The sequence below is a fragment of the Macaca nemestrina genome, chromosome 1 (assembly GCF_043159975.1).
Source record: "Macaca nemestrina isolate mMacNem1 chromosome 1, mMacNem.hap1, whole genome shotgun sequence".
Classification (NCBI taxonomy): Eukaryota; Metazoa; Chordata; class Mammalia; order Primates; family Cercopithecidae; genus Macaca; species Macaca nemestrina.
In genome coordinates, this window is record NC_092125.1 from 203773157 (window position 1) to 203791592 (window position 18436).

The 18436-nt window shown below is 49.2% G+C and overlaps 1 long non-coding RNA gene across 5 annotated transcripts in view; it reads right to left on the reverse strand.

The window, feature by feature from the left end:
* The window catches only part of LOC105494593 (uncharacterized), a 92892-nt gene that overhangs the window by 55797 nt on the left and 18659 nt on the right, over positions 1-18436 (reverse strand). For all 5 annotated transcript variants that reach the window (XR_011623838.1, XR_011623840.1, XR_011623836.1 and 2 more), the window contains exons 2-3: positions 1974-2157; positions 1633-1866 (exon numbers count right to left, since the gene is read on the reverse strand). This is a non-coding gene — a long non-coding RNA (uncharacterized lncRNA). The remainder of the gene's footprint in view (positions 1-1632; positions 1867-1973; positions 2158-18436) is intronic.

Below are 18436 nucleotides of genomic sequence, written 5' to 3' on the forward strand. Positions count from 1 at the left end.
CAGTCTTCAGCCACTAAGCCGAGAAGATCTGGGAAGAAGTCAGTCAGAGAGCCTCGGGCCAGAGTTCCAGGGGCTCTGGGAGTGGCTTCCAGGTGAGTTGGACAGTCTGATTTCCAGTGGGGTCCCGCACAGATGGGACACAGCTTAGGAGGAAACCTGGGCTGTGGGCATTCCTTGGCCCAGTGGCCAGATTTCTGGCACTTGAAGCAAGAACCTGGAGGAGGAGGTCCTGGAGGAACACCTGGCCACTGCGGTTTAGGTGTTCTGAAGTTCTAGTGTGCTGGAGATGTGGTTGGAGTTTCTCTCACAGCACAGGCAAGTAATTGCTACACTTCTCTATTATTGTACACCTTGAAGGCGAGGTTAATTAAGTTCTGTTGTGGGGTTTGAGGGCCAGAATCTAATTTTTGGAGTTTTTTCTAATGTCGGGAGCAGATTGGGTAATAAAATGCATATCGAGAATAAGATGGCCTTCTGGCCCCTCTGGGTCTGGGGTGGTAAAGCATGTAAGGGTTATTGCCAAATGGACCATGGACTGGGCTGGGTTTTTATATTTAATGAAAAAGAGCCTAAATGCTAACTGATTTGGGAAAAGTCTGATAGAGAAAAAGGAGCATTAACCTTGACTATGCCTTTAGCTCTAGCCACTTCTTTAAGAGGAAATTGTTGGGCAGGTGGGGGAGGGTTAGTCACGGAACAAAACTGTAAGCTGGACCGGGTGTGAGGAGGGGAGGTGATAGAAGGATTATACGGTGGGGGAGCAGAGGCTGAGGAAAAATTGGGACCTGGCTTGGCCTGGCGAGGAGCAGCCTGGGGAGAAGTGGAGAGGTCAGATGAGTCTGTAGAAAAGAAGGATTCAAAGGACTCAGAACTTGGGGTGGAGACTGAAGGAACAGACAGGAGAGAAAGAAGAAAGATTTGGGATGAGTTGCATTGGGAGCAGAGACTAGGGAGCGACCGATGTGTAAAAGAATGCCTGGACGTCAGGCACCTCAGACCATTTGCTCATTTTTCAAAAAAAATCATCCAGGTCTTACAAAATGGAGAAATCAAAAATGCCATTTTCTGGCTACTTGGAACTATTGTTGAGTTTGTATTGGGGCCAAGCGGTATTGCAGAAGAAAATAAGACACTTAGGTTTTAGGTCAGGTGTGAGTTGAAGAGGTTTTAAGTTTTTGGTAACACAGGCTAAGGGAGAAGAAGGAGGAATGGAGGGGGGAAGGTTGCCCATAGTGAAGGAAGCAAGCCCCGAGAAAAGACAGGGTAGAGACATGGAGAAGGGAGGGGGTGGTGAGCAGCCCTGGGCTGCAATGTGGGTGAGCAGCCAAAGCAGGCATCCCTGCAATTGACCTGCCACCAAGGAAATGTGGGTGAATGACCAAAGCAGGCGTCCCCACGATGATCAGACACCAATGAAATGTGGGTGAATAATCAGGCAGGCATCCCTGCAGTGATTAAACACCAAGGGAAGACCGTCTTCCCCAAGTCCGTGACCGGCACTGGAGTTTTGGGTCCGTGGATAAAATGTGTCTCCTTTGTCTCTACTAGAGAGGAAAAGAACTGGAATTGGAAGGACAGGGAGATTGAAGGGTAGCAAAAGAGACTGGAGAAGAGAGTGAAAAGACCGCTTACCCGATTTGAAATTGGTGAGATGTTCCTTGGGCTTGTTGGTCTAAGGACCCGAGGTCATAAGTGGATCTCCTCACGGAGTGAGGGTGAGGACAGGGGACTGGTCTCCTGAAGGAGTCCTCCTGTTCCGGGTCTTCAGCACCAAATGTCACTTGCGTCCGTGTGAAGAGAGTCCACCAACAGGCTTTGTGTGAGCAACAAGGCTGTTTACTTCACCTGGGTGCAGGCAGACTGAGTCTGAAAAAGGAGTCAGCAAAAGGTGGTGGGATTATCATTAGTTCTTACAGGTTTCGGATAGGCGTACAAAGTACCTTCTCAAGGGCAGGGAGAATATTACGAAGTACCTTCTTAAGGGAGGGGGAGACTATATCGTATCAGTTAGGGTGGGGAAGGAACAAATCACAATGGTGGAATGTCATCAGTTAAGGCTATTTTCACTTCTTTTGTGGATCTTCAGTTGCTTCAGGCCATCTGGATATATACATGCAGGTCACAGGGGATATGATGGCTTAGCTTGGGCTCAGATGCCTGACAAGAACAAGTAGACACAGAGTCAAAAAGGATATAAAAGACACATCAAACAACTTGTTCTAATAGGCATTTATAAAACTCTGTACCCAACAATAGCGGGATACATATTATAATCAAATGCATGTGAAACACTGATCAAGATTGATTGCATAAACAAAGTCTCTAAGAATAAATCAAAAGAAAAATTAAGAAGTATTTTGAACTGAATGAAAATTAAAACCTGACATACCAAAATTTATGACATTCCATGAAAGCAGTACTTTAGGAGGAATTTGTGGCACAAAACACCTATATTAGAAAATGAGAAAGGTCTCAAACCAATGGCTTCGGCTTCCATGTTAAGAAGCTGGAAGAGCTTAGAGGAGCAATTTAAGCTCAAAACAGAGAAAAGATAATAAAGATCAGACCAAAAATTAATGAGATAGACAACATATTAACATAAATTATAATAAAATCTAGTTGAGAAGATTAATAAAATAATAACTGTATATCCAAAGGATTGAGAAAAAAGAGGGAAATTATAAATCACTAATATCAGAAATGAGAGAAGTAAGATTGCTATCAGTTCTACAGGTATTAAAATGAGTGTAAAGGAATAGTATAAACAACTTTATGCAAACAAACTTGACAACCTATGTAGATAAATTTGTTTAAATACATAAATTACCAAAGATCACTCAAGAAGAAATCGACTGCCAGGATAATCCCATGCCTCTTAGAGAAATTGAATAATTGAACTTGCAGTTAAAAATCTCCCATGAATAGCTAGGTGCAGTGGCTCACACCTGTAATCCCAGCATTTTGGGAGGCTGAAGTGGGAGGATTGCTTGAATTCAGGAGTTCAAGCCCAGCCTGGGCAACAGCAACATAGTGACACCCGCATCTCTAGAAAAACTAAAAAGTTAGACAGGCATGCTGGTGTGTGCCTATAGTCTCAGCTACTCACGAGGCTGAAGTGGGAGGATCACTTGAGCCCGGAAGTTTGAGGCTGCAGTGAACTATGATCATACAACTGCATCTAGTCTAGGTGACAGGACAAGACTTTGCCTCAAAAACAAAAACAAAAACAAAACAAAACAAAGCCTTCCCTCTAGAAAACTGAAGACCTAGATAGCTTCTCTACAGAATTCTACAAAATATTTAAAGATGAAATAATATCAAATCTACACAAAGTTTTCCATACAATTGAAGAGGAGGGACCACTTGCTAACTCATTCTGTGAGTCCAGTATTTCCCTGTGCTATGGTTTGAATGCTTTTGTCCTTTCTTGATTTCGTGTTGAAACCTAATCCCCAATGCAACAGTATGGGGAGGTGAGGGCTTTTGGGAGGTATTTACATCATGAGAATTCTGCCCCCATGGATGGATTAATGCTCTTATAAAAGGGCTTGAAGGAGAGAGTTCACATCTTCTGTACATCTGCCTTCTGACATGTGAGAACACAGCATGTCTCCCCTCTGCAAGATGCAATGTTCAAGGCACCATCATGGAAGCAGAAAGACTGTACCCTATCCTACTGGTGCCTTGACCTTGAACTTCCTAGTTTCTAGGACTGTGGGAAATAAATTTCTGTTCCATATAAATTATATAGTCTCAGGTATATTCCTATAGCAACACAAAACAGACTAAGACATCCTGATATCAAAATCATGCAAAGACATTACTAGAAAAGAAAACTATAGAATGGTATTCCTCATAAACATAGGTTTAAGGTTTTTAAACAAAATTCAGAAAATCAAATCCAGCAATATATAAGATAGAAAATGCATCATGGTGGCCAGGCCCAGTGGCTCATGCCTGTAATCCCAGCACTTTGGAAGGCCAATGCAAGTGGATCACCTGAGTGAGGTTGGGAGTTTGAGACCAGCCTAACCAACAAGGAGAAACCCCTTCTCTACTAAAAATACAAAATTAGTCGGAAGTGGTGGTGCATGCCTGTAATCCCTGTTACTCAGGAGGCTGAGGTGGGAGAATCGCTTGAACCCTGGAAGCAGAGGTTGTGGTGAGCAGAGATTGCACCATTACACTCCAGCCTGGGTGAGCAACAAGAGCGAAACTCCATCTCAAAAAGAAAAAAGAAAAAAGAAAAAAGAAAAAAAGAAATAAAGAAAAAGAAAAAGAAAAAAGAAAATGCATCATGGCCAAGTGGAATTTTTCTTAGAATGCAAGGCTGGTTTAATATTAAAAAATCAATCAATGTAATTCTTGATATTGTAAAACCAAATGATCATTGCACTAGATGTAGTACAACTATTTCACAAAATTCAAGAGCCATTTCTGATAAAAGCTCTCAGCAAAGTAGGAATAGAAGTAAACTCTTTCATCTTGATAAAGGGCACCCACAATATATCAGCCACTAACATCATACTTACTGATGAAAGACTGAAGGCTTTTTGCCTTGAGATCAGGAACAAGGTAAAACCCAGCATCACCACTCCTATTTGACAATGTAGTGGAGGTTGTAACCAATGCAACAAAGCAAGAAAAAGAAATTAAGGGCATCCAGATTTAAAGGATTAAAGAAAGAAGTAAACCTGTCATTATTCACAGATATAGAATCTATTTTTAAAAGCTATACTTTTTACTGAAAAATGAGTTTAGCAAGTTTTTAGGACATATAATCAATACACAAAAATCAACTGCATCTCTACATATTGGGAATGAATAATTGGAAATTGCAATAGAAAGTCAATATCATTTGCAATAGCATAAGAAATATAAATTCATTAGTGATAAATCTGACAAAAGAAGTATAAGATATATACACTGAAAATTGTAAAAAAAATTTTGAGAGAAATTTAAAACTACTTAAGTAGACAGAGAGACACAGTGTTCATGGGTTGGAAGACCCATTATTATTGAGATGTTAATTCTTCATAAATTGACTTATAGATTCCAAATAATCTCAATTGAATCCCAGAAGTGTTTTGCAGTAATTGCCAAGTTGATTCTAAAATTCATATCAAAATGTAAAGAATAGCCAACACAGCTGTTGAAAAGATCAAAGTTGGGGAATGAATATTACCTGACTTCAAGACATAGGATAATGCTACAATAATTAAGAGAATGTGGTACTGGCATCAAGATAGACAAAGTGATCAATGGAACAAAACGGAGAATGCAGAAATAAATCCACCCATTAAGGACAACTTATTTTTGACAAAAATGTAAAGGCAATTCAGTGGATAAAGGATCATCTTTTCGATAAATGGTGCTGAAACAAAAACTGGATATCCATATTTTAAAAATTGATCCATATCTTGTCCCATACACAAAAAATGAATGGTCTGGCAAGTAATGAGCATTCCACAAAGGTTAGCTGTTACCGTTGGTGGTGCTTCTGTGGCTGCTGATGCCTGAGGCTGTTAGGTGGGTGATCCCACGTGATGTGCAAAGACGCCAGATGCAGAGCTGGGATCTCAGAGGAAACTTATAGGGGACAGATTTCAACTTTGGAGATGTGAGATCTGCCTGTCCTGGGAGCTGCCACTGGCCCACAGGTATGGGAGCCAAGACCAGGTGAGGTCTGGGTGCAGACACCAAGGCAGGGATTTCTAAGGGCCGTTGGACTAAGCCTGAGGCCATTTACCAGTTATATGACCTTATTCAACCTGAGCCTCAGTTTCCTCATTTGCAAAATGGGGGTATAAATGTTTTTGCTGTCAGAAGTAAGTATTCTGCCTATATAGCAGGCAGAGAGTCTGGTATGCAATAAGCCCTGCAATATGAGCCTCTTTCTCCCACTAACATCCTTTAATTCACCAGGGAACGACCACCACAGAGCTGCTCAATTTGTCCAGTACATGGACCCGTGGCTCCTGGAGGTGGGAAGGGGCTGCCTCATCCATGGGCCCTGAATCGCCACATAGAGGAAGATGCCTCTGCTCCTCGATGTTGAAGGTGAGCGCAGGGCAGAGGGCTTAACATGGTCACTGAATGGGGTCCTCTGTCTGCCACCCAGGCCTTTGCAGTGTTGATAAATGCCTGTGTTGTCTTCTTCCCCTGCTCAGGGCTGTGGACTACCCTATGGCCTTTTACCTTCCAGGTTCTGGGGGGTTGGGGAGAGGGGTTAGGTTATGGCTCCTGCAGGCAGGGGAGGAAATGGAGGTGTGGATTCATAAGTGACTTCCCTAGGGCCACTCAGCAAATCAGTGGTCAGTGGGGCTCCTGGTTCCTCCCAGGGTTCCAGGGCACGTTTTTCTGGGGTGGGGAGGGGACTTCCAGCTGAGCTATCCTCCTGCTGTGGCAGGAGGTCCTGATCCTAAGGCCCTTCACTCAAGGCTGAATGGGGCTCTTTTGTTCTGGTCGTCCCTTAGAAGCTGCCCTAAAGAATCCCCTGGATCCCATTTTACCTGTTCCAGGTACAGACCCCTAGAGTGGTCTCCTCTAAAAGGGTCCCATCTCCACTTGCATCAGGGAGAGCCCTGGGCCCTGCCCCTCCCAGAAATAGACTGGACTTGGTTCTGGAGTTGTTTTGCTCACAACCGTCTAGTACAAACCTCCTCTCCCCACCCCTGCCAAACCTCAGGTCATTTCTCAGATGGAAAACTGGAGCTGGCCCAGCCACTCACTCACTCCTGGTTTGTTCTGTCTCTGATTCCTGAGCAATGGGATGAAGCATGAGGTTGAAGGTGAGAGGGCTGTGTTATCTCAGGAAGGCCTCTCCAAGGAGTTGATATTTGAGCTGAGATGGTCATAAACTCTCAGGATGGACCGGTGGGTCTTAGAGCTAGATTCTGTGGTCCAGGGATCACCGGGAATATTTTAAAGGGCAGGAGGTGTTCCAGTGTAAGCACAAAACAGAGCAAGCATGACACCAAAGAATCCGGTGGTCGGCCTCCATGCTGAGGGGTGGTCAGGAGTGGCAGGACTGTGGCTACCTGGAGCATGCATGCCCTCCGGCAGCAGGCAAAAGCTGCCTCACTCAGCCAACTGCCCAGGTCAGAGTGCAAGCCCCAAGAAGCCAGCCTCCCGATGCTGCCAAGAGACAGAGGTCTGACGTTTTAGGCAATATATCCCCATTTGTAAACTTTGGAAGTCCACCCAATTTTGAAAAAAAATACTTTATGCAGAAAAAAAAACCATATGCACAGGTGGATACATTCTGCAGCCATCAGCTTGCCACCTCTGACTTAGTCTAATGTCTGCATTTTACAGGTGAGGCCACTTTTGTTGAGGGGGAGTGGAACTGAAGTGAAGACTGGTCCAGAATGAAAGGATCTCTGTGTCTCTCCCCCTGTTCATCTCTGTGCCTGTCTCCATCTCTCTCCCTGTCCTCTCTCCCCCTGTTCATCTCTGTGCCTGTCTCCATCTCTCTCCCTGTCCTCTCTCCCCCTGTTCATCTCTGTGCCTGTCTCCATCTCTCTCCCTGTCCTCTCTCCCCCTGTTCGTCTCTGTGCCTGTCTCCATCTCTCTCCCTGTCCTCTCTCCCCCTGTTCATCTCTGTGCCTGTCTCCATCTCTCTCCCCCTCTCTCCCCCTGTTCGTCTCTGTGCCTGTCTCCATCTCTCTCCCCCTCTCTCCCTCCTCCCCTCTGTCTCTGGTTCTCTGTCTCCCTCCTCCCCTCTGTCTCTGGCTCTCTGTCTCTCTTCCTCCTCACCTCTGTCTCTGTCTCTCTGTCTCTCTCCCTCATCCCCTCTGTCTCTGACTCTCTGTCTCTGTCTCCCTCCTCCCTTCTGTCTCTATCTTTTGTTTCTCTCTCTTCCCCTCTCTCCTTTCTCCCCTCTGTCTCTGTATCTGTCTCTCTCTCTCCCTCCTCCCCTCTGTCTCTGGCTCTATTTCTCTCCCTCCTCCCCTCTGTCTCTGGTTTTGTCTCTCTCCCTCCTCCCTTCTGTCTCTGTCTCTTTCTCCCTCCTCCCCTCTGTCTCTGGCTCTGTTTCTCTCCCTCCTCCCCTCTGTCTCTGGCTCTGTTTCTCTCCCTCCTCCCCTCTGTCTCTGGTTCTGTTTCTCTCCCTCCTCCCCTGTCTCTGGCTCTGTTTCTCTCCCTCTGTCCCCCTACCCTCTGTCTCTGGCTCTCTGTCTCTGGCTCCATCTCTGACTCTGCCTCTCCCATACTTGGCATCTCCTCTCTGCCTCTCACTCCAGCCCTCCACCTCCGCCCCCTCCTTTCTCTCCCTCCCTCCTTTCAGTGACTGTGTTTATTTTCAGAACCTCTGACTCCTTCCCACGCCTCTGACATTTACTCTTCGGAATTAGAATATTTTCTATTTCTTTTTCCTAAAGTGAGGCTGCTGGGTAAGGTTTCCCTGGGGTTCCCACCTGCTCTTCTGGAGGTGAAGTGCTGGAGGCAAAGCTGGCATAAGTCATCTCAGCACTGACTGCGATGATTCGGCACCGACTGTGCACCAGGCCTTTGTTGTGAACTGCGGCGCTCAATCCACCCCGGAGCCCTGTAGGATTGTTTTTATTGCCTGCACATGCCGGATGAGTAAACTGAGGTTGGGGAGGTTAAACAAGGAGTCTGTGCTCACTTAGTGGGTAAGGGACAGAGCAGGGATAAAAGCCCATCTCTTTCCTCTGTGCTGTGCTTTCAAGGTTCATGGGTGCTGGTGCATTGAAGGACATGCAGCATTTTGGAAGAACAAGCGTTTAGGAGATGGCGATTGGTATTTAGGAAGAGGGAACCACAAGAGTGAAGGCCTAGGGGTGGGAAAGTGCTGGTGTCTGGGAGGGACCAGTCAGTGGGGCTAGAGCAGAGGTCTCAGGTCCAGGAGCAGGAAAGGATGAAGACACTTAGAGGGCAGGCTTGGCCTGTGTGGTTGCAGGTGATGGAAAACCCAGCTCTTCTGGCTGAGCTTGGAAGGAAATGCACTGGTTCCTCTGAGAGGTCAGTCCAAGAGGTGGGGTGGACAGGGGTGGGAGGAAAGCCTGATCCCAGAAGGATAACGTACATAAACTACCTCCAAATACCCACCTAACAGATCACAAGCATGGGCATGCACAGAGAGCTTACCAGGCACTGGGCATCCTAAGCATTTTACATGCTTACATACATTCCTTTGCTCAGCAACTCTGTGAAGTAGACTCCCTGAGGGAAAACAATCATCATTTTACAGAGGAGAACACTGAGGCTCAGAGAGGGTATGTGGCTAACCTGGCAGGTGGCAGAGCCAGGAGTTGGACTGTGGTGTCCTGGCTCCAGAGTTTGGGTCTTAACCACTGTCCCCTCTCCCATAGGACATGTTCAGGTGGGATCACAGGCAGCCTCACCTGCTAAGCATACTGGCTTCCTTCAGTGGCAAATGTGGAGCCCTTGACTCTTCCTAAGCAGGGGGATGGCAAGGTCAGAGTGTGCTTGAGAAGAGCAACTGGCAACAGCATGGGACAGCGTGGAGCAGGCCTGGGGGAGGGAGGACACTGCCCATCTGGGCTGGGGCCAGGGTGGAGGGGCAGATGGGGTGCATCTCAGATACTTGCTAATCCCCCCTCAGCCCTGCTGTGCTGGTGAATAAGTTAAATCAGCGCCAGGTGTGGGGCAGGGGCTGGTTGATGATGACGGTCCAGTTCTGCAGGTGTGCTAGGGCTGGCTTCTTTTTTTTTTTTCCAGTGAACTCTGCCCTCCCTCAAGAAGGAGGCAGGCAGGGCTGTGCCCTGTACACTCTCCTTATATTAGTCTTCTATGAGAAAGAAGGCATCAAACACTTGGCAGCTTACAAGAACACCTATATTTTATCTGCTGCTGTGGGTCAGGAATCGAGTTCCTTGTGCAACTGGAGAACAGAGTCCTCCCTCCCAGCCGGGTCCCCCCACTCCCACACATCTGAGGCTGACACGTGCTCCCTCCCTGACATCCGGGTCCTGTGTGGTCAGGGGCCCAGCCCTCCAGCCTAGGTCTTTTTCCTTCAGAGACCCTGGGAGACATTGGGTGCTGGGAGCCAGAGCATGGACGGCCTGGCCGTAAATCAGTGAGAGGCTCCCATCACACCCTGGACAGACAGAGGCCCCCGTGGGAAGGGGGGTCTCATGGAACTGACTGCTCAGCCTCATCCACTCCACGTTTCAATTACATCTTGATGGTGCTGAAAAGATGCTCACAGCTAGAACTTCTTCCTTGACAGCAGCCTTGGAGGGGCCGGGGAGCAGAGGGGACACCGACATGCCACGCACCACACCGGGGGCTTTGCATTAAACATTTGATTTATTTTTCACAATAACATTTGCTCGGTGGTTATTCAAATCCACCTTTAGTATTTTGGGAAACTGACATTCCGAGCAGTAAAGCACCTGCCCAAGGTCGCAGCCAGTGTGTGGCTGAGCTGGGATTCAGCCCCAGGCGAGTCTCCCTCAGAAGCCCATGCTCCAGTGCTAGGAACACGGCTGCTGTAGGACACCAGGACTCCGAGCTTCACCAACAGGCCAGGTGCTGTCCCAGGACACAGCCCACAGCTGAACAAGGCCCTTGAGGTCTGGAGTGGTGTGAGAAGAGGAGGAAGGGGGCAAAGCAAGGAATTCTCCAGGAGTGAACAGAAGCTCCCCTGTGTGGGTCAGGACACTGTGTGGTTACTGTGTTAAGTAAACCAAATGCAGCTGGAGGGCATCTGAGCGCAGGTGCTCAGGATCAGTCCTGCAGCTCTGTCTATAATTGAGAAAATCCAAAACACATAAAGTGTGTCCATGGAGAAGAAGTGGTGAAAGAAATCATGAGGCATTCATACGGTGTGGTGTGGGTGGCTGCTAGAAAGGATGAGGAGGAGTTTTGTGTGTTGACCCAGAGGATGTGCCTGAGGCATGATCAGGTGGAAAAAGGAGGTTATAAAACAGGAGGCTCAGGATGAACCGAGGCCAGCCTCCACTCTTGCATGGACTATGTGTTGACCTCTGGACCCACTACCTGTCCCCTGCAAACCCCACGGCCACCCCTGCAAACTGCTCTCCACTCAGCAGCCAGTGACATCCTTGGAAAACCTGTCAGGATGTGTCCTTGCTCTGCTCAAAGCCCCCCAAGGGCTCCTCATGGCACTCAGATAAAGCCCCGGTCCTTTCAAGGCTTCCCCTCCTGTTGCACGGGCCTCCTGGCTGCCTAACAGGCACGTCCCTGCCTTGGGCCTCTGCACCTGCTGTGTCCTCTGCCTGGAATGTCCCACCCATCTGCATGGCCAATTTCTCATTTTGTTACAGTGGGTAGCTAGTCAGGTATGAACAGGGCAGGAGAGGGTTCCCCCCACCCCACCCCACCCCAGACACACACCAGGAGTTTTGGGCGAACATCAGGTGATGGTCAGGCAGTTGCTAACTGTCTCTCTAAAGTCATAACTGGTCACCGCTGGCACCAGGGAAAGGCTGACTTCTAACAGAAAACACCTGAAACTAGTGATCAGCTCAGCAGCTTCCCAATAAGATCTTAGGAGTTGGGAGAAGTGATGCAAGACCCCGGACGTATGTCAACGCAGAAAACCCCAAGCCAAAAAGTCAAATGGTGCACGTGTCTTTCTTTTTCTTTTTCTTTCTTTCTTTCTTTTCTTCTTCTTTTTTTTTTTTTTTTTTTTTTTTTTTTTTTTTTTTTTTTTTGATGAGTCTCACTGTCGCCCAGGCTGGTGTGCAGTGGTGCAAGCTCTGCTCACTGCAAGCTCCGCCTCCTGGGTTCACGCCATTCTCCTGCCTCAGCCTCCTGAGTAGCTGGGACTACAGGTGACCACCACCACGCATGGTTCATTGTTTGTATTTTTAGTAGAGACGGGGTTTCACCGTGTTAGCCAGGATGGTCTCGATCTCCTGACCTCGTGATCCGCCCGCCTTGGCCTCCCAAAGTGCTGGGATTCCAGGCGTGAGCCACCGTGCCCGGCCAAGTGCATGTGTCCTTCAAGTCACCCCCTTGGCCTTCTTCCAAGTGTACTTTCTCTCCTTCCTGCTCTAAAGCTTTTTAGTAACTTTCACTCCTGCTCTAAGACTTGCCTCAGTCTCTCCTTCTGCCTCTGCCTCTAAGTTGAATTCTTTTTGCTGAGGAGGCAAGAATTCAGGTTGCTGCAGACCTGTACGGATACCCAAAGCCATGTCCCTAGCACTGGAGCACAGGCTTCTGAGTGAGACCCTCCTGGGGCTGAATCCCAGCTCAGCCACACACTGGCCGTGACCTTGGGCAGGTGCTTCACTGCTCTGAATGTCAGTTTCCCAAAATACTAAAGGTGGATTTTAAGAACCACTGAGCAAATGTTATTGTGAAAAATAAATCAAACGTTTGATGCAAAGCCCCTGGTGTGGTGCGTGGCATGTCGGTGTCCTCTCTGCTCCCCGGCCGTTCCAAGGCTGCTGTCATGGAAGAAATCCTAGCTGTGAACTTCCAAGTGTGCTTTCTTTCCTTCCTTTCTTTTCTACTCTAAAACTTTTTAGTAAACTTTCGCTCCTGCTCTAAAACTTGCCTCCGTCTCTCCTGCCTTATGCCCCTCAGTCGAATTCTATCTTCTGAGGAGGCAAGGATTAAGATTGCTGGAGAGCCGTAGATATGGATTTGTTCCGCCACTAGCATACTTTGCAGACCCATGACTTGGGTACTTTCCGCTGCTAACAATTTCTCATGTCACGCATGGCCTCTGCTTTGCCAGGGGCCTTTTGTGACACCCGCATCTAACATAGCAGCCCCTGTACCTCTCTGTCCCCCTTACATTGTTTCATTTTCATTCATAGTACATGTCATCTGACATAGTTCCTATTTAATGTCTATATTCATGCATCACTGTCACCTCCACATGCACCCAGAATGACTGGGCCCTGGATCCTGGCAGCTGGGGCTCAGTTAGCCTTGATCCCTGCTGTGTCCCTGGGGGTTTCCAGGGCAAGACTGAACTTGGGGGCAGGCATTTTTGGGACTTGGGTAAATCAGTTCCCATGTGATCTATTGAGGTCTACCTGGCTAGAACTCCCCTGTGGCTGCTGGTTACTCTAGAGATAAGCACCACAGTCCTCTATGAAGCCACCGCTCCTGCCAGCCTCTGCCCAGCCCCATCTGGCACTGCCTGCTCACTTCCTGTCTGGGCCCAGGCCCTCTGGCTGTTTTCCTGTTCTTTGTCATTGCCTTGCTGCCTCTTGCCCCAGGGCCTTTGCACATGCTTCCTTGGGTTCAGCATGTTGTCTGGCACATAGTAGTTTCTCAATAAATGAGTGGATGGGAATGAATGGATGAATGAGTGAATAAATGAATGGTATTGCCTCAGGTGCGGCTGGGAGAAGGCTGACAGGTGTGTCCCTGTAACATCTGTGTGGCAAAGCTCAGGACCCAGGGGAAAGAGAGGAAGATGGGCATGGGGAGAAGGGGGGCCCAGCGGAGGACAAGGACAGGGAGTTGTCCCCCTCTTTCAGCCTCACTAGACAAACCCAGTGTCTTCACCCAGGACAAAAGCACCAATGAGTTTATCATGTCTCCTTTCCCTCTCTTCACCCACAATCCTGCTGCAGTGCTTGGAACAGGTGCCCAGATTTCATGATACAGATGCTCCATCTGTTCCTTAACCACCGCCTGTCCATGGATACTCGTTTGTTTCTGATTTTCTCACTTATAAACAGGGCTGCAGTGACTGATTCTGGGCATCTGTGCTCAGGTGCCTTTTGAACTGGAGTTGGGTAACTTGTCACATAAAATATCTTTATACATCCCGCTCTACCACCATCATTATGTAAGAGGTGGCTGTGGAGAAGCAGAAAGAGCCCTGGGAAGGCAGGCAGGGGATGTGACCTCCTTCCTGGCACTGCCTCCTCCTCCCAGAAGCCACCCTTGGTGGTCCCAGACTGCATGGACTTCATTCCTCCCTCCTTTACATTGTGTCTGCACCTTCCACACACTTCCCTGCTTGTCCATTTCATGGTAAATGACAAAACATAATTTATATTGGAACCCCCACCAATACCCTCCTCTCCAAGAACTGGGACGTTCTTCAAGGTAGGAGCTGTGTCTGATTCATTTCTGTATCCCCAACCCCTGAGGGTGGTTTGGTCCTCAAGTGTAATGAACAGTTTACTATAGACAAGCCACTGCCCTGCCCCATGCCTCAGTTTCTGTGAGATGGGAGTCCTCCTGGAGGGCATGAGGGAAGAGAGAGACCCGCTCATATTGTTTCATACTCAGGAAAGGAAAGAGAAGCGAAACTAAAGGCAGGTAGCCTGGCGTCTAGGAATCAGACCCAAAACCAAGGAACCAGATCCGAAACCAGGCCTGGGCCTGCCTGATCTAAGCCTGGTAGTTAAAGATCGACCCCTGACCTAACTGGTTATGTTATCTATAGATTCCAGACATTGCATGGAAGGACATTGGGAAACCTCCCGTTCTGTTCTGTTTCACTCTGACCACTGATGCTTGCAGCCCCTGTCACGTACCCCCTGGCTTGCTCAGTCGATCACGACCCTCTCACGTGGACCCCCTTAGAGCTGTGAGCCCTTAAAAGGGACAGAAGTTAAGCACCTGACGAGCTCAGATTTTAAGTCACTAGCCTGCTGATGCTCCCAGCTGATTAAAGCCACTCCCTTCACTATCTCGGTGTCTGAGGGGTTTTGTCTGCAGCTCGTCCTGCTACGCATGTTCCTAAGGTCCTTCCCACTCTAGGATTCCATGGTCTAATTGATACGTTAGTAACCGCTTGGAGCCGCAGTTTCTCCTTCTGTAACACAAGGTGGTAATAACATCCACCTCACCAAGTGCTGTGAGCGGGGCCGGGCGCGGTGGTTCATGCCTGCAATCCCAGCACTTTGGGAGGCTGAGGTGGGTGGATTACTTGAAGTCAGGAGTTTGAGACCAGCATGGCCAACATGGTGAAACCCTGTTTCTACTAAAAATACAAAAATTAGCTGGGTGCGGTGGCCGGTGCCTGTAATCCCAGCTACTCGGGAGGCTGAGGCGGGAGAATTGCTTGAACCCCGGGTTGTAGTGAACCAAGATTGGGCCACTGCACTCCAGCCTGGGAGACAGAGCAAGACTCCATCTCAAAAAAAAGAAAACAAGACAAAATAAAAAAAAAAAAAAACAAATAAGGCAGTGAGGATACCTGTGTGAAGTGCTCAGCTCCTCACTCAGGAGGGCAAGAGGGGCTGCTGCTGTGATGGGTGCTTGTTCTGATGGGCGTGTCCACTGCTATAATGGGAGGGGCTGCTGCTCTGATGGGTGTGGCCACTGCCATAATGGGAGGGGCTGCTGCTCTGATGGGTGTGGCCACTGCCATAATGGGAGGGGCTTCTGCTCTGATGGGTGTGGCCACTGCCATAATGGGAGGGGCTGCTGCTCTGATGGGTGTGGCCACTGTTATAATGGGAGGGGCTGCTGCTCTGATGGGTGTGGCCACTGCTATAATGGGAGGGATTGCTGCTCTGATGAGCCTAGCTGCAGACATCTGTCTGGAGCCTATGACCTACTTCTCACTCCACCCATCTCCACCCAAAACATTTGCTGTCAGTTCCTGGAAGCTGCTCTGAGTCATCACTGGTCTAAGCTTTTCAGCAGCATTTTACCATTTTGTCCCCACAATCCACAGAAGGGCTGAGACAAAGGTCTTAAGCAATCTGTTTGAAATGCAAAACACTCCTGTCCTCCCTCTGTTTAAAGCCCCTCAGAGGCTCCCACTCTTCCTAAAGCAAAGACCCAAACCTTGAGCTCTGCTGTCAAAGCCCTGTGAGGCCCAGCTCCCACCCTGGCCCCTCCAGCCTCATTCACAGCAATCCAGGTATGGAAACTGAGGCTTGCCCAAGACCATTCTGTCTGGAGATGGCAGAGTCCGATTCCAACCCAGGCCTGTCAGGGATCATCAGTCCTGGGGAATTACTGGCTGGCAGTCAGTTTCGAAACACCTGCCTCCTGGTGCCCATCCTGTGACCCTTTGAAAAGCAAAAAAGGCTGTTTCTACCCCTCTATCTGGGTTTGATGATCACACATGGCTCCAAGGGCTGCAAAAATACTGTCCCGTCCAGGGTGTTTATTGATCAGAATGGATGGATGGCCTCATCCATGCAGGCCTCCTGATGGATTGGTTTCCATGCACCCAGCCCTCCCTGTAGCCCCAGCTCACCCTGATTTGTTTTCCTCCCGACAGCTGCACATCTATTGATTTAGAGGGAATCTGGCAAAAGGCGCTGAGAGGCTCTGATCTGTCGTGGCTAGGTATGGTGAGAACTCAAGAGCCTTTGAAGGAGATTAGTAATTCATAATCACTGTGATTTGGGTCCCAGGCCCACAGTCCAAGGGGATGCTCCCTCGGCTCCTCATTAAAGAGCTAACTGTGTAATTTGACAGCACAGCTGTTGTGTCTGCCCTGCCCTTTGCTGAGTCTTTAGAGACATTTAGATGAAGGCATGTGGGCAATTCTGCAGCAGTGTACTGGGAGTGGAGACCTCTGGGCAGCCTTGCTGGCACAGACAGCAGCCCAGAGCCCAGCTCACCCGGCCAGGGGCCCCAGTCAGCCCGCTAGAAACGTGGACACTGAGCCCATGGGAGCTCTTTGCTTACCCTTGTTTCCTCCTACAGACCTTCATGCAGCCAATATCCCTAGGCATCCACTGAGCTCCACTGAGTATTAACAAACCACGATTCGAGGCTGCACACAGCTTCTCTTTTCCTTTGTTCATTATTGATCTGGTAGGGAGGGTGTCCTTAGGCCCTGGGTTTGGGGGATAGAGGGATACAATTTAAGGTGTCCACCCTCAGGAGCTCATCATCTGATGGTGGAGGCGGGTGCCTGAGTGGAGAAGCGTGAGGCAGACTGATAGTGGGGGAAGAGGGGGTTTGTATTTTAGTGGCACTGGAGTGAGGTGGTGAGGCTCAGAGGTACATGGGCTTGAGACAGCTCTGCCACCAGCTGGCTGTGGGAGTCTGAGACAGTCACTCACCTCCCTGAGCCTTGGTTTCTTACCCCACAATGAGGATCAGGTTGGGATTTGAGGGAGTTGGATTAGTTGATGCACTTAATTGCTTGGCACAGGGGCTAGCACACAGTAGGTGCCTATTAAACAGTAGCTCTCCTTTATGCATCTAGTAAGCAGGTGTTTAGTGAGCACCTGCTGCATGCCAGGCCCTGCTCAGGGAACTGAGAATTCAGTGGTGAAGAAAACTAGATTCAGACCTGGTCCTCAGGGACGTTCGAGACCATTGATTAAAGAATCTCAGAGCTGAATTCAAATCACAAACAGAGATCAGCTCTGAAGAGGGAAGGTGGGACCTAGGGGGTGTCTGTTGCAAAAGATCTGGGCCTAGCCCTGGGGCAGGAAAAGAAGAGGGTGGGAGGACGAGGAGAAGAAGTGCTGGAAAAGAAGGAGTAAGAGAAGAAGGGGAAGAAGGGAGAAGGGACAGGTCAACCGAAATACGCAGTAATTAGACATTTACTTTGTGCAGGGGTGAGAAAGAAAATTCTAGATCTGCAGTGCCCCTGTGGCAGAGGAACCCCTGACACCTTCTTGGCTGGGAGGTGGCTGCTATGGCTGGAAAGCAGAGGGCAGGGGTGAGTGGGGAGGGAGGGTGTGGGGAAGCAAGTGCCCCAGGGTGCCTGGGTCACACTGAGGCTTCCATCTGTCCTGGAAGCAGGGGGAGAGTGGCGGGGTGGTGTTTCCACACTGTCCCTCCGGCTGCTGTGGGGAATTGACAGGGGTAGAGAGCAGGTGGGGAGGGCAGGGCCAGGTGGGGCCAAGGCAGTGGCCAGGCCAGAGGTACTAGTAATGGAGAGGAGAGGACAGGTTCTGAGACACGAGGGGTGCATGGGCAGGACTGAATGCCAGGTTGTGTGAGACAGCAGAGGAGGTATCAAAGGGAGGAGAATGTTCCAGAAAGAAAGATCAGCTCAGGGATGGAAAGAAGGCTCCTGGCTAGGGTGACTGGATGGATGGTGGCACCAGATATGGGAGGAAGGGACCCAGAGAGGGCTCATTTCTAGGGTGCGTGGAGCTCATGAGTCTGGACCCGTGCACGTCCAGTCTGTGACGCCTTTGAGATTCCACACCTGAAGCGGAGTTGGGGGCTGGGTCTTTGTCTGCAGACCCCCAACTGGGAGGCCATGAGGGTATTCAGAAGAGAACAGTCCAACTCTGCGCTCAGGGGCTCACACATGGGGACTCCATGGACCATCCCAGGTAAAGGCTGTTGTTAAGCTCACCCGGCCAGGGGCCCCAGTCAGCCCACTAGAAACGTGGACACTGAGACCATGGTCAAGGTCAGTTCTGAGGGTCACCTCTGAGCTGAATCCTAGAGGATGAACAAAATTCACCAGGCAGAGATGGGGAAGGACACCAATGGCTGAAGGGCAGGTTCAAGGGAGACTGAGGTGTTGGTGTCTGGGAGGGGAAGCAGCACAGGAAGCCAGAAGCCACAGGGGTCA